This window comes from Nuphar pumila, chromosome 9 (assembly GCF_984573655.1).
Source record: "Nuphar pumila chromosome 9, dmNupPumi1.hap1.1, whole genome shotgun sequence".
In the NCBI taxonomy this organism is placed as follows: domain Eukaryota; kingdom Viridiplantae; phylum Streptophyta; class Magnoliopsida; order Nymphaeales; family Nymphaeaceae; genus Nuphar; species Nuphar pumila.
This window is the reverse complement of record NC_143257.1, coordinates 113,380,934-113,395,087: the sequence shown is the minus strand read 5'-3', so window position 1 is coordinate 113,395,087 and position 14,154 is coordinate 113,380,934. Positions and strand designations below refer to the sequence as shown.

The following is a 14,154-nucleotide window of genomic DNA, read 5'->3' as shown; positions in this document are numbered from 1 at the left end:
CATTTGGGTTTGCATACTAACCTTTTTGCGCTTGCAGGTTGCACGACAGAGCGCGCTCGTGCCCCGTGGTCCGAGGTCATTCGCACCTGCGCCCACAGGCGTACGAGAACCCACAACCCTCCGAGGTAGGGGAAAGTTGTGTGAGAGGACCTTGAATCAACAAGACTAAAATAAAGAAAAGATAATTAAACAAGACCATTATATATGTATACATATAAATTATATACATATGTCTTTTAACTCAAGGATGCGGTTTCACGATCCTTGTCCTCTTCACTTTTTGGCACTTTATTTTTTTTGTTGTCGCCGCGCTTTATGTGCCCAGGCTTTTGATTTCTGTCTTTTAACTCGAGGACGCGATTTCGCGATCTTTGTTCTATTTACTTTCCAGCACTTTACTTTTTGTTACCCCGCACTTTATGCACCATGGCTATTTACTTTTCAGCATTTTACCTTCTGTCATCCCACGCTTTATGCGCCCCAACTTTGTTTATGTCTTGCTTATATTTACGCTTATTACTACTTTACTTCTTGCTTGCGCTATATATTGCTGATATACCCTTGCCTCTGTTGCTTTTGGGTTTTGATTGCTTGAGATGTGAAGATTTGGCCTCTTATGTTTGCTTGCAATATTTAACCTCGCAGGATGCAAGTGCATGCATATCAAGGTTCGCTCCTTTCGAGGGAATGCGAAATCAGGTACTGATGTTCTGATCTTGAGAAAACATGCCTTATGGGGACTTTGGATTTTCTCGAGAATGCTGACATGATTGAGCTTGTTTTGAGTACTTTTGAGTGGCCCTTAGCTATCATCGTAGTCGCGTCCTTTGGCAGTGACATTGTGTGGTACTACGATGAGTAGCATGAGAGGTGAATAAACCTCCTGGTGTGCAATAAGATATAATTGTCGACATTCACTAAATGGTAATCATGCGCCTTCACAAGCAAGATGCTCGAGTGGGTCTAATAGACCAGGGCATGTAGAACGAGGCAACAGTAAAGAAAAACCCCCGTCATGCTCGTTCGAAACGGTTCATCAAGAGAGAGGATGAATAATACAAAAATTTCGATGGATAGACCATTAATGACTATTTCGAGCAATGACTCACTTTTCCCCAGACATCAGAGTTAGGGGAAAAGGGGGCTACCATAATTATCCTAGGTGGTAGTCGCATGACACTTCTGCAGAAGTTGGATGCATCCATAGGCCTTTGAATGCCTTTGGGGACTTACTCTCTTGGTCACTAGTCATCTCCTTAGGAGCAGACTCAATCATTCATTCAGGGTATGATAAAATACATAGCATAATGGATCCTCGAATCGATCTCAATTGTTTCTACGTTTCGTGCCTTATGCGTACCCACAATGGCCAGCTAATAATCAAAACAAAATATAATCTGCTCACACTGCAGTTAGACTTGCACTTTGGTGATGTTACGATAGTTCTTTGCTCTTGAACTTGGCTACCTGTTTTACCTTGCTACTTGTGATAGTTGATGGTATGCATGGTTAGTTCTGTTATAACTTCTTATAGTTAGCTTTGTTATAATTATGGCTAGTTACTTGCTCTTTGCCTATCAAATCATTTTTTATCATATAGATCTGCCTGCTTAGATATGAGCATGCTTTAAATTAATTGTTGTTATTCCTGTTCTTTTTATGCACCTACCAATTTTTTGTGAAACTGACCCATTTTATAGGCATTGGTGACGAGTAGGTTCTCCCTACAACCGATGGTGCGGTGCAACATGGATTGAGGCCTCACTCTTCTTTCTGGCATCCTGGTTCCTTGTTTTGGGTTTTGGACTTTTTCTTTCAAGGAAAGAAAATCCCTAACTTTGTACAAACTGAAGTGTTTATCAGTAAAATATACTTTTTGCCCACTAGTTATTTTGTTACAAATGTTTTTGCTAGATTTTATGCTAACGCGCTCAAAAGTATCAACTTGTTTTCTTCTTAAAAGAAATTTCGCTTTCTCTAAAATCTTTATATGAAAACTCTGAATTTTGAAAGGCTTTCATTAAGCATATTCGTAATTACAAGTTGAAATTCTGGGGTGTTACAACTGTGGTCGACACGAATGACACATGCACCTTCTTCTGGGGGCTTAATAAACTCAGTTGGCGTCATATCTGTGGCCATAGTGAGGATATGAAAGATACCCAGATTTATCATTCTCCCTTAAGTTACAGTCGGACTACACTCTTACACTGTCTTAAAAAATTATAGCATATTTCACAAGCTCTTTCACAAATATTTTTTCGAAAACCATCATAATGGGAGTCAATGGAGTCAATTCAATACATATTTGTGGCCATAGTCAAGTATATGTGGAGAATTCATCTTATTTGAGTTCTATAAGACACATAAAACCCATTTATTTTTATGTGAATTCGATTTCTGAAAACAAAGAGAATTTCTCAATGATTTTTCGAATTTTCTTTTTCCAAACATGCTTTTCCAAAACCACAATCATGCATCGTATAACTTAGTCAGCATCATCTCCTGAGTCCTTTCTCAAAAATTGATTTTCTCAAAATATCCAATTTTAAGAAATTTTCAATGTTCCAAGTCCAATTCACAATTTTCAAGGTTTTCTCTCTTCCAAAAATCTTTCAAAGTCTGGCTCACGATTTTCTAATCATTTTTCATTTTTCAAGTATTTTCAAATATTCGAAGCATATATCATGTTTTCAACCTCTTTTTTTCTAAGTTTATAGTACATGCCTGATTCTCTGTGCATCTAGGAAATAGAAGATCGATTTAGACAAGTTCAACAAAGCAAAGCATGAGATTGATCATTGGTTCAATTACCCCTGGTTATAGCGCCAAGAATAGTTGAACCTCGTACTGACATGCGAGTCCCATTCTTTGAAATTATCCCGCATTTTAAAACGGAGGCAAGTTATCTTTCAAAATCGTTTTCAAACCGATCAGTTTGACTTGCAAAATCAAACCAAAAATTTTGCAACAATAACAGGTTTGGCGACCGTGATGAGACTTGTCTTCTCTTGATTTATCTTGTGCTTTGCTCTGTTCAACTTATCAAAATCGTGTTCTATAATGTCAGCTTTATTTTATGCGAACCTAGGAGCCTAGACTCAAGCCCAGCTAACATGGATTTCATGTAAACTTAGGCCTGGTTTGATTGGACCTATTGAGGAAGCATTATTCATGCTCACTTAGACTTAGGTCTCATACAACCCTCATCAATCTAGGATTTGGTTGAAAACATTGTTTGCTTCTTAAAGTTTTTCAAAAATTCCTTTCTTTAGGTCATTAAAGCCTTCTGTTTTCTTGCATGTGATCAATTTTCAAAAACAACCCTACCTACTTTTACCTGGCCACCACATTGCTGGCCTTTCTTCTAGAACTATAGTTCAGGACCAAGCCTCACAACTGGGACACCTATTTGGGTCGACCCTCCCCTACCACGTACCAAGGGTTATAGTTCAAAGTATATCAGTAGGTGCTTAAGGATGTTGGAAAACATGAGCTTAGAATTTGAGATGATATTTTTATGCCACGTATATCGGGTTTCGGCTCGAGTATATTGGCATAGCATAATTGGACACAGCTGACCCAAGCCTAGAGTTAGTGTTAGGGTCCTATACACTATTTCAAAACTTGTGCATTTAGAGTCAGCCTTTTAGGGAATGTTGTATGCGCATACTTGTTTGTGCAAGATGTGATTGAATGTTATTTCTTTTTATTTTCCTTTTTAATTTTCTTTTTGTATTATTTTTCAACAATTTTTTTGTAAACCCTGGACAATTTTTTTCAAAATCTTTTATTTTTCTTCAAAAGATTCAGGCGATTTTTCCTTCCTTCCTTTCTTTAGGATCTCGAATTTCTAGCCTCATCTTGATCTTGCCTGCATTCTTTTTCAAAAACCGTATATTTTTTACAAGTATTGCCCTAATTTCTTCTTTATATTTTCTAGCATGTCCAGATGGCATCAAATCATCTTGATTCTGTCTTTCCCGAGGGCCACATCTCCTATGAGGTGCGGCAAGGTCTTCCCGAGCATCAGATTCTCAACACCAGACCTTTCTTTCCCCAGTGGTACTATTCTTGGTCCAGAACATTCTCTCGTATGTTCCCAGACCATATGAGTGACTGCGGACTGGAGCTAGCAGCAACAGTTGGAAAGCAGGCTATCAATGAAAAACTGATTCAAGCCTTGGCAGAGCAGTGAAATTTGCATACTTCTACCTTCTGGTTCCCGTGCAGAGAGATAACTCTACTACTAGACGAATTTTCAGAGATCATGGGTCTGCTTGAGTCAATTGGACAACCAGAAGATCCATTAAAGCAACAGTTCCTCGTCAATGTCAAATGACTTGATCCCCGAGATGCTCTAGCCCGACTAATCGAACGTAGATCCTAACCACCGATTGAGCTTTATGGCAACCGATATGTGGATTTATTCAAATTATATCGCCATTATGGGGCATATGAAGAGGTCGATTCCCTATCCCGAGCACAACGAGAAAGGATTCAACATGCGATGATCTTGTGTATTGTAGGACTAGCCTTCTTTCAGGATGGACAGAACTACATGGACATCAGAACAACTTAGCTTCTGCGCAGATGTGAAAGCCATTAGACCAGTCGTCTTTCCATCAGGACAGTTCAACTTCTGCACAGATGCATCTCATTCATGCTTGATTAGCCTTCTTTTTTGTGCTTGAAATCTCAATCCGGTGGTATCCAGCTTTCTTCTAAAACAAATTTATTGTTTCACAATCTTTTGATTTGAGGAGGTAGTCTAACTCATTCTTGTTTTGCTAACTTGCTCTTTTTTGTTGTTGTTAAACAAAACCTCTTTATCATATTAAATTGCTTGAAATCTTTCAGGAAGCTACCAAGCAAAAGAAGAAGCCACCATTTGAATTGGCATTGGCGGTATCATTGCTTATTCTTGGATCTTTAGGTTATTTTTTAGGTTTAGGTCCTAATATTAATGTTTACATGCATTGAATGAATGTATTTATGAACAAGTTGATTTTTGAATGAATGTATGTATAAGCAGGTTGATTTTTGAATGAATGTATGTATAAGCAGGTTGATTTTTGAATGAATGGATTGAATGTATGTATGAGTAGGTTGATTTTTTTATGAATAAAATGAATGTATGTTTGATTCTTGAATGAATGTATGTATAAACAAGTTGATTTTTTAGTGAATGAAATGAATGTTTATATGAAGAAGTTGATTCTTGAATGAATATATGCATAAACAAGTTGATTTTTTAATAAATAGAATGAATTTATTTATGAGCATGTTGATTTTTTAATGAATTAAATAAACATATATATGAATAAGTTGATTTTTGAATGGTTGCATATTTGTTTTACATAAGTTTTATATTGTTTTGGTATTTAGATCCAATTTGAGTTTCATATTAGGGATAAAAAATCATGATTTTAATCACATTCATAATTGGATCCAGTATGATACCAATTACAACATTGGGATATCGAAAAAAATGTTTATGGTTTTTTTTTACATAAGTTTTATACTATTTTTGTATTCAGATCTAATTTGAGATCTATATTGGAGAAAAAAATCTATGATTTTTGACATACATTTGCTTATGATTTTTGACACACATTCATAATTGGATCCAATACAAAAAATATATTTGTATATAAAAAATATGGCTTGTGTAATTGTTTTACATAAGGTTTTTTTTTTTTCATATTTGAATCAAATTCGAGATCCATATACAAGGTCTAAATTCATGGATAACGGTGAGGAGATCAAGTAGTATGGTTTAAAATGAAGTAATTTAACCCATTATCCATGTCTGTCTAAGTTGTTCGCAATCGTAATCAAACAATGAACATTTGAAACATAAAGTTTGTGTATAGTCAAAACAAATATTGGACTTAGTATAGTTGTTGGAGAAGAGACAAAATGTGTGTTTTGTCCATCCAATCCTAGACAAGCTATCAAACAAGCTCTTAGTAACACGCCACACAATAAAAGATGTGCCTATTTGTAAGTGTATAGAAGGGTTCAAGCCGAAAAGGTAAAGATGAGTTCAAACTGAAAGGATAAAGACGTTCAAAAAGTCATATCTAGAGGTGATATTTGGTTATCTGAATCATCAACATTTTTTTTTATTATGACTTGTTTATAGTGAAACTTGCATTAGATCAAATTGTTATGAAAAGAAAGCCAATTATTTCATACTCTATGCCTAAATAAAACCCAGAAACATATTATATCATAATATAGCCTTGTTATGCCACTGAAAAAATATACATCGTTATCTGAATACTAGTAACAACAGCTAGAAATGTTTTCATTTAACCACACTACTAGGAAAACTCAAAAACCCAATCACTATACATAGTTATATTATTTTCAGTTTAAAAAATATATATATATATATATATATATATATATATATATATATATATATATATATATATATATATAAGTGAGTCAGTTGGATCTCAGTTCATTTAATTGAGGCTGGCTATAAGGTTGAGATTGGGTCAGCCCTTGAACAAGAGAGCTTGAATATAGGGATGACAGTGGATCGGGGCAGAGGTGGGAGGACATGGTCTCCACTCCCACCCTGTCTCAACCCCCCCCCCCCCCCCCCCCCCCCCCCACACACACACACACACACACACACACACACACAGATTTTGATTTTAACCTTCATCTCCGCCTCCATCTCATAGGCAAAATTATAACCATACCAGACACAAGGCCATCTGCATTTCATTGGCAAGTTTGAAAAGTCGGGGATTGGTTAGCGTTTATCATAAATAACACTTTTGACGCAACCCATGTGCCACTTAAATGGGGGAGTTTGACAAAGTCAAAAGAGTAAGTATGCTACCCCACTCAAGTATGAACAATCTAGTCAGACGATAAAACCTCTGTCTTTTTTATATATTTTTTTAATGAAAATTATAAAAGTGTGATTTATGGATTTTTATTTATTTTTTATTGTTGAGATTTTGCCAAAAAAATGTGTGATTTATGGATTTTTTTTTCAATTTCTCGTGACTTTTTGAAAAACGAGGAATTGCCGATAAAAACGTTTTTCACTGTGGCTGAGTGTGGCCCACACATTACCCATTCAAAGCAGTTTTGGTACGGTGCCCTCTGCTTTAGGGATTTAGACAATTCAGATTGGATCAAGATGTAGGTATTTTTTACTGAATTGATCCATGTAATTAGTTTTTAGATTCTAGACGCAAATTAACTCACAGTTAAAATAAAAAATTATAATGCCAAATTTGTACCCAACTTTCTAAATTGATAAATCTTATGTGCGTTCAGATTCGGGTCGTTCGTTGGATTAGATCCAGTTCGAATTCAGATTTTATATGTTCTATTGAATGGGACTAAGTGGATTCAGATTCGGTTGGGTATCCCACCAAAATCTCATCTACAGAAAAAATGAATATTTTATTGCGCAATGACTTTCGTTAAATAACAGTAAAAAAAAAGGCAAGCTGAAGGACGGGTTTGGTTAGGATTCACGCAGAACCAAACCTAGACCTGATTTGAATGATGGCACAACATGGATCCAATCGGACCCATCATAAGAAAAACCATACCCAGATTCTATAAGGATTACATGAACCAGACCTAGGCTGTACCTGGTAAAATAGTATTTTTTATCTTTCTTGCATTGAAAATTTGTGGATCTTAGTCATAACTCAGGTTGGGCATGGGTCAGATATGAAATTTCAAAAATCTTACTCGGCTCCATATATTAATCAGACCCTTTGGGTTCAATCCAGATTCTAATCGGACCTTCTTATTTATCACCAAACCCTGACCCTAGAGGGTTTGGTTCGAGTTGGGTCCGGGTCAAACCATACCCTATACAGCATTCCACTTGGTTCGTATGAGCTCTAGTAGATATCATGAGCCCCTGAACTATGTCCAGAGATAAAAACAACCAGGTTTTACCAATAGTTTGACCGAATCAACTAAGTCCTATCTAAAATTGACTAAAAAAAACACTCAAAAAAATGAAAGTAAAACATTTAATGCTGCTTCTAAAGCCCTTAGGAATAGTAGTTATTCGGATCCGAGTGGGTGGGAGATCCATTTATAATACATCTTGCTACGGCCCTTCCACTCTTTCTCATCAATATGGGATTATTTTTTTGCACATACACAGCAAGAGCCACAAGAGTATTTACCAAGGGTCGGGTACTAGGGGTGTCAATGGGTGAGGTTTGGTTCAGGCCCAGGTCGAACCGACCTCGATTTTTTCGTATGGTATCGGGTCCGGACCTGGGTTTAATCGGACCCACTATAAGAGGAACCATACCTGGACCTGATAAGAACTACATGAACAAGACTCGGGCCAGACCCAGTAAAATAATATTTTTTTATTATTTTTACATTGAAAAATTGTGGGTCTTAATCTGAACTCAGGCCGGTCCCGAGTTTGATATAAAATTTCACAATCTATACCCAGATCTATGTATTAATCGGACCTTCAAGTCCAGACCCAAGTCTTAATCAGGTCTTTTTATTTATCACCATACTCAAACCCTATAGGGTTTGGTACCGTTCGTGACCGGTTGACAACCCTAGGTGGTGGACAAGGTTGCTAGTTTCTCCAGCTAGAACAAATATCAAAATCAAAAGAAAAAGAAAAACTTATATTAAATATAACATAACAAGAAGAGGTTTTGCAACAAAAATAAAAAATAAACAAAAAACTTGCCCTTTAGGACAAGGGACTTCGACCTTGACCTAGTTTGTCAGTGTTGGTCCATATCCGTAGACCACTATAGATCAACAATTTCCATCTTCATGATGAACTGATTTTTTTTTCACTTGATGAAGTTACATCAACTAAATTTTTGGGTATGGTATGGGTTTGGACTTGAGTCTAATCGGGTATACTATAAGAGAAACCATAACCAGACCCGATAAAAACTACATGAATCAGACCCGGATCATGCCCAATAAAATAATATTTTTTTATCATTTTTACATTAAAATTTTGCAGGTATTAATCGAAACTCGAGTCGGGCCAGGGTCCGGTATAAAATTTCACAAACTATACCTAGGTCCATGTATTAATCAGACCCAGGTCTTAATCGGGCCTTCTTATTTGTCACCATACCCAGACCCTATAGGGTTTGGTCCGAATAAATAAGGGCTTTTAGTCCATATTATGTACTTTCTTTCTGGTCTAATAAAATCATGTTTTTAATAAATAAGGATTTGTATTGAGGTTTTTTCAGCAATCCAAAAATCAATGCCTAAGCATAGATTTTTTGCAATTAATAAAAATATATTTTTTCATTGAAAAAACATGAAATAAGTCTATTCCTGCTAAATCAAGCATGTTGTACCAAATATAAACTCTCTCTCTCTCTCTCTCTCTCTCTCTCTCTCTCTCTCTATATATATATATATATATATATATATATATATATATATATATATATATATAAGTGGTAACTAGGCAACTCTTAACGTGAGACGCCTCATGCGCGCTTCCTCTTGAGACGCCTCATGCGCTTTCTTCTTCCACTGCATCAACACAGACACATAAAGTCTCGACCCCCTACTATCATTTTCATGCTAAAGGGGGCTAAAAAAAAACTACAATCAAAATGAGCTAAAGCAAAAGAAAGACGGCAAAAAGAGGAATGAAGGCCTTCAGACCAGACCAGACCGTGCCGAATCTACACAAACCAAGATTAAAGGGGGAACAACAACGAATGAACAACCTCCCAGGAAGATGAAACAACAGAAAATGTAAAGCGTGAAAAGTTACAGTAATAAACCATATAATCAACGGCCTTAAAGTTCAAAATACGAATTAAGGTTTTCTAGAGCTCGGTAAGCCTTTAGAAAGCAACCAATAAATGAAGATTTCAAATAGGGTGTTTAGGGGCCGCAAAAACCATAGATGAAAGCCTAAAACCACCATACCTAAAGGACCCCTAACGATCCTAACCAGCTTGCACTTTCTCAACATAAGAAACACATAAACTAGGGTTGATACGGTCTGTGAAACCCCTATAAGAAGCCCTAATAACCAAGCAGCCTACAGGATTCCAATCGTAGAAGTAAACAAGGATAAGATATCCAACTTCGGTGCATTTACAACTCAAATACCCAAATTACTAACCACGAAACATAAGGGCTCCCGAGCACAGAAGCGATCAATAAGACGAGAAACCGATCCTGATGATCGTAGCCAATTAGTACCAGCCCAACATAAGAAAACACTTCAATTTAGAGTCCATAATCTCCGCAAAAAAACCCCAATAATCAAGTGATCCAAATTCCAAAGGATTCCGATCGCAGAGGCAAAGAAAAGATGAGAAATTGACCTCCAGTCATTTTTAGGGCTTGTGAGAAGAGACGCCTAGATTAGGGTTTCTATCCGGGGAAAAAAATAAAAATAAAACCTTGGAAGAAAGCCTAATAACCACGAGGCGCAAAAGATCTATATCACAGAAGCAACTAACAAAATCGAGATATCGATCCTGACTATCCTCGTCAACATACACATGAACAGCATTAAAATCGCAAAAATTATGGTTGGTAGGATTCACAAAAGAATCCTAAAAAGAAAAAATCCTAGCAACCAATCGACCATAAAAGATCTCCGGCACAGAAGCAGTAAAATGATGAGAAACCGATCTTCACTACCTTCTAGGTTCAGAATGCCCTAGAAGAGGAGAACCCAACAATAAGATGAAAGAAGATCTAAATCAGAGAGGCAACGGAGAAGAACATATACTCACCTTAGCCCTCATCTTCTTCCTCCTATCTATCTCCCTCAGAGACGATCGGTGAGCGTCTTCTGCAAGCGAATATAGGGCAGGGAAAAGAAAGAACCCCAGCTGCCAAGAGAAAAGGGTCGGTTCCTTTCGGAAATAGGATATGGATCAGACCTGCTTTCATACGCGAGTAGGAATCGGATCCAAATGTAGGATTTAATCGGGTCTGGATTGGGACTCGCTTGGCACGTTGATTCAGATCCAAGTATGATACGGTTCAGTCAAAGCCCCTCTTTCTGTAGATGAGACTGGAGATCGAAATATGATAGGCCGGGCCGGTCGGGTCGGGTCGGGTCGGGTTTGGGTTATGATTTTTGCCAGGTAGCAACCCGACCCAGATTTTTGCCGAGTTCCCGACCCAACTGTTTTATGTGCATTTCAAGTAAAAAATAAATTTCTGAAATTATATGGATTTTGGATTTCATAAACGTGACCCAGAAAAACTCGAGTCCAACACTTTGTTATTTGGGCACTTCAGGTACACCCTGATGGGTTTGGTTACCCGACCCGACCCAGCTGTTTTATGTGTATTTTAAGTACAAAATAAATTTCTGAAATTATATGGATTTGGATTTGGGTTTGGGATTTCGTTAATATGACCCGGAAAAAATTGAGCCCAGCACTTTGTTATTTGGGCACTTCAGGTACACCCGGATGGGTTTGGGCACCCGACCCATTGACAGCCCTAGTTGAATCTGGATCCGAGCTTTATGTATATATCAATACTGAATCTGGTAAAGCGGAAACGCCACGTAAAAATACTAAGGGGTAGGATTTAACACTGATCCGAGTAAAGATCAACCAACAAATAATTTATTTGGATCTGATGTAGGAGAAGAAAAGAAAAAACAACTGCATAAATCTGAACCAGATCGGATTATAGGTTCAGATCTTATTTTAACAACATGAACAAAACTCGGACCTGATAAGAACTACATGAACAAAACTCGGGCCAGACCCAGTAAAATAATATTTTTTTTTTATTTTTACATTGAAAAATTGTGGGTCTTAATCTGAACTCAGGCCGGTCCCGAGTTTGAAATAAAATTTCACAATCAATACCCAGATCTATGTATTAATCGGACCTTCAAGTCCAGACACAAGTCTTAATCAGGTCTTTTTATTTATCACCATACTCAAACCCTATAGGGTTGGGTACCGTTCGTGACCGGTTGACAACCCTAGTTGGTGGACAAGGTTGCTAGTTTCTCCAGCTAGAACAAAAATCAAAATCAAAAGAAAAAGAAAAACTTATATTAAATATAACATAACAAGAAGAGGTTTTGCAACAAAAATAAAAATAAAGAAAAAACTTGTCCTTGTAGGTGACAAGGGACTTCGACCTTGACCTAGTTTGTCAGTGTTGGTCCATATCCGTAGACCACTATAGATCAACAATTTCCATCTTCATGATGAACTGATTTTTTTTTTCACTTGATGAAGTTACATCAACTAAATTTTTGGGTATGGTATGGGTTTGGACTTGAGTCTAATCGGGTATACTATAAGAGAAACCATAACCAGACCCGATAAAAACTACATGAATCAGACCCGGATCATACCCAATGAAATAATATTTTTTTATCATTTTTACATTAAAATTTTGCAGGCATTAATCGAAACTCGAGTCGGGCCAGGGTCCGGTATAAAATTTCACAAACTATACCTAGGTCCATGTATCAATCAGACCCAGGTCTTAATCGGGCCTTCTTATTTGTCACCATACCCAGACCCTATAGGGTTTGGTCCGAATAAACAACATAGTGGACGGCTCGCAAGCTGTGTGGCATGCACTGGGTCTCAGTACCGATAGTGATGAACTAGTCACTTGGTCCATGTCTTAAAAGTCTACATTTTGTTCCTAGCAAATTACGGCCTTGTGCCTACCCCTAAGTAATAAATAAGGGCTTTTAGTCCATATTATGTACTTTCTTTCTGGTCTAATAAAATCATGTTTTTAATAAATAAGGATTTGTATACAGTTTTTTTCAGCAATCCAAAAATCAATGCCTAAGCATAGATTTTTTGCAATTAATAAAAATATATTTTTTCATTGAAAAAACATGAACTAAGTCTATTCCTACTGAATCAAGTATGTTGAATGCATCTGTGAGGTTAGATTGTGAGAAAACAACTCAATGTGATATTCAAATTAGATTGTAAGTACAATCGATTGTACCAAATATAAACTCATATATATATATATATATATATATATATATATATATATATATATATATATATATATATATATATATATATATATATATATATATATATATATATATATATATATATATATAAAGTGGTAACTAGGCAACTCTTAAGTATGCAGCTACCTACACAATTGCCCTGACCATCCATAAATAATGCACTTTAGCGTTTTTAGCATGGTTTTGCCTCATTTTTGCATTTTTTTGGGGTCGTCCATCACACTCAGTGATGGATGGCCAGAGGCATTCCGTTGGTAGCTGCGCACTTAAGGGCTGTGCAGCTACCACTATATATATATATATATATATATATATATATATATATATATATATATATATATATATATATATATATATATATATATATATATATATATATATATATATATATATATATATATGACTTGAGAGATTTACTCAATATTTATATAGATAAGGGTTTATTTAATATTAAACTAATTGAATTTAACATTGGTAACATTTAACTAATTTAAAATATTAAAATATCCTTAGAAGCAGAAGCACTTTTAACCTATTTAACATTTCATGATCACTTTTTTGAGGTCTAATCAACTTTGTAAAAAATACACATTTTTTTAATGTTTTTTCAAAAGTATTTGACATTATGTTTCTCTCTAAAATCAAGGATCAACTTGGCCCAAAAGGTTATGTATTCTAAAAAATGCCATTACTTTTATGGATACATTGGTCATTTCAGTCGGTTGTATATATTATTAAACACAATTTGCTTATGATTAGACAAATCGAGTGTTGTGAAAATTGTTGAGGCTTAGCTAGGTGCTCCACCAAAATTTGAGGCCAGGCATAAAGCTTTAATTTTTTTTAAACCTAAAAAAATTATAAAAAATATTTAAAATTATAAATAAATAAAAAATATTTTATTGATGAAGCAACAACCAATAAAAAAAAAAGAGTATGAAATGTAGTTGGTGTAGTCTTAGGGTGCATATTTTATTGTCTATTTGTCGGGACCACCTTCTGTCAGAGCCACCCTCTGTCGGAGCCCCTTCCTACCGAGGTCACCTGAACCCTAGCTAGCCTCCTCTTTGTTCGTCGGTCCTTCCCCTATCCAGCCACCATTGTAGCCAGCCTCCTTTGTCCAGCCACCTTGCAGTCGTTGACCA

General features: G+C 36.2%; 2 long non-coding RNA genes across 2 annotated transcripts in view; both read right to left on the bottom strand.

The window, feature by feature from the left end:
- Positions 1–14,154, bottom strand: part of LOC149828924 (uncharacterized) — a 197,234-nt gene that overhangs the window by 134,927 nt on the left and 48,153 nt on the right. The gene's annotated exons all lie outside the window — the stretch shown is intronic.
- Positions 10,465–10,884, bottom strand: LOC149828925 (uncharacterized). Its single transcript, XR_016434089.1, has 2 exons — positions 10,761–10,884; positions 10,465–10,684 (listed from the first exon to the last, which is right to left on the bottom strand). It is a non-coding gene; the product is annotated as an uncharacterized LOC149828925 (long non-coding RNA).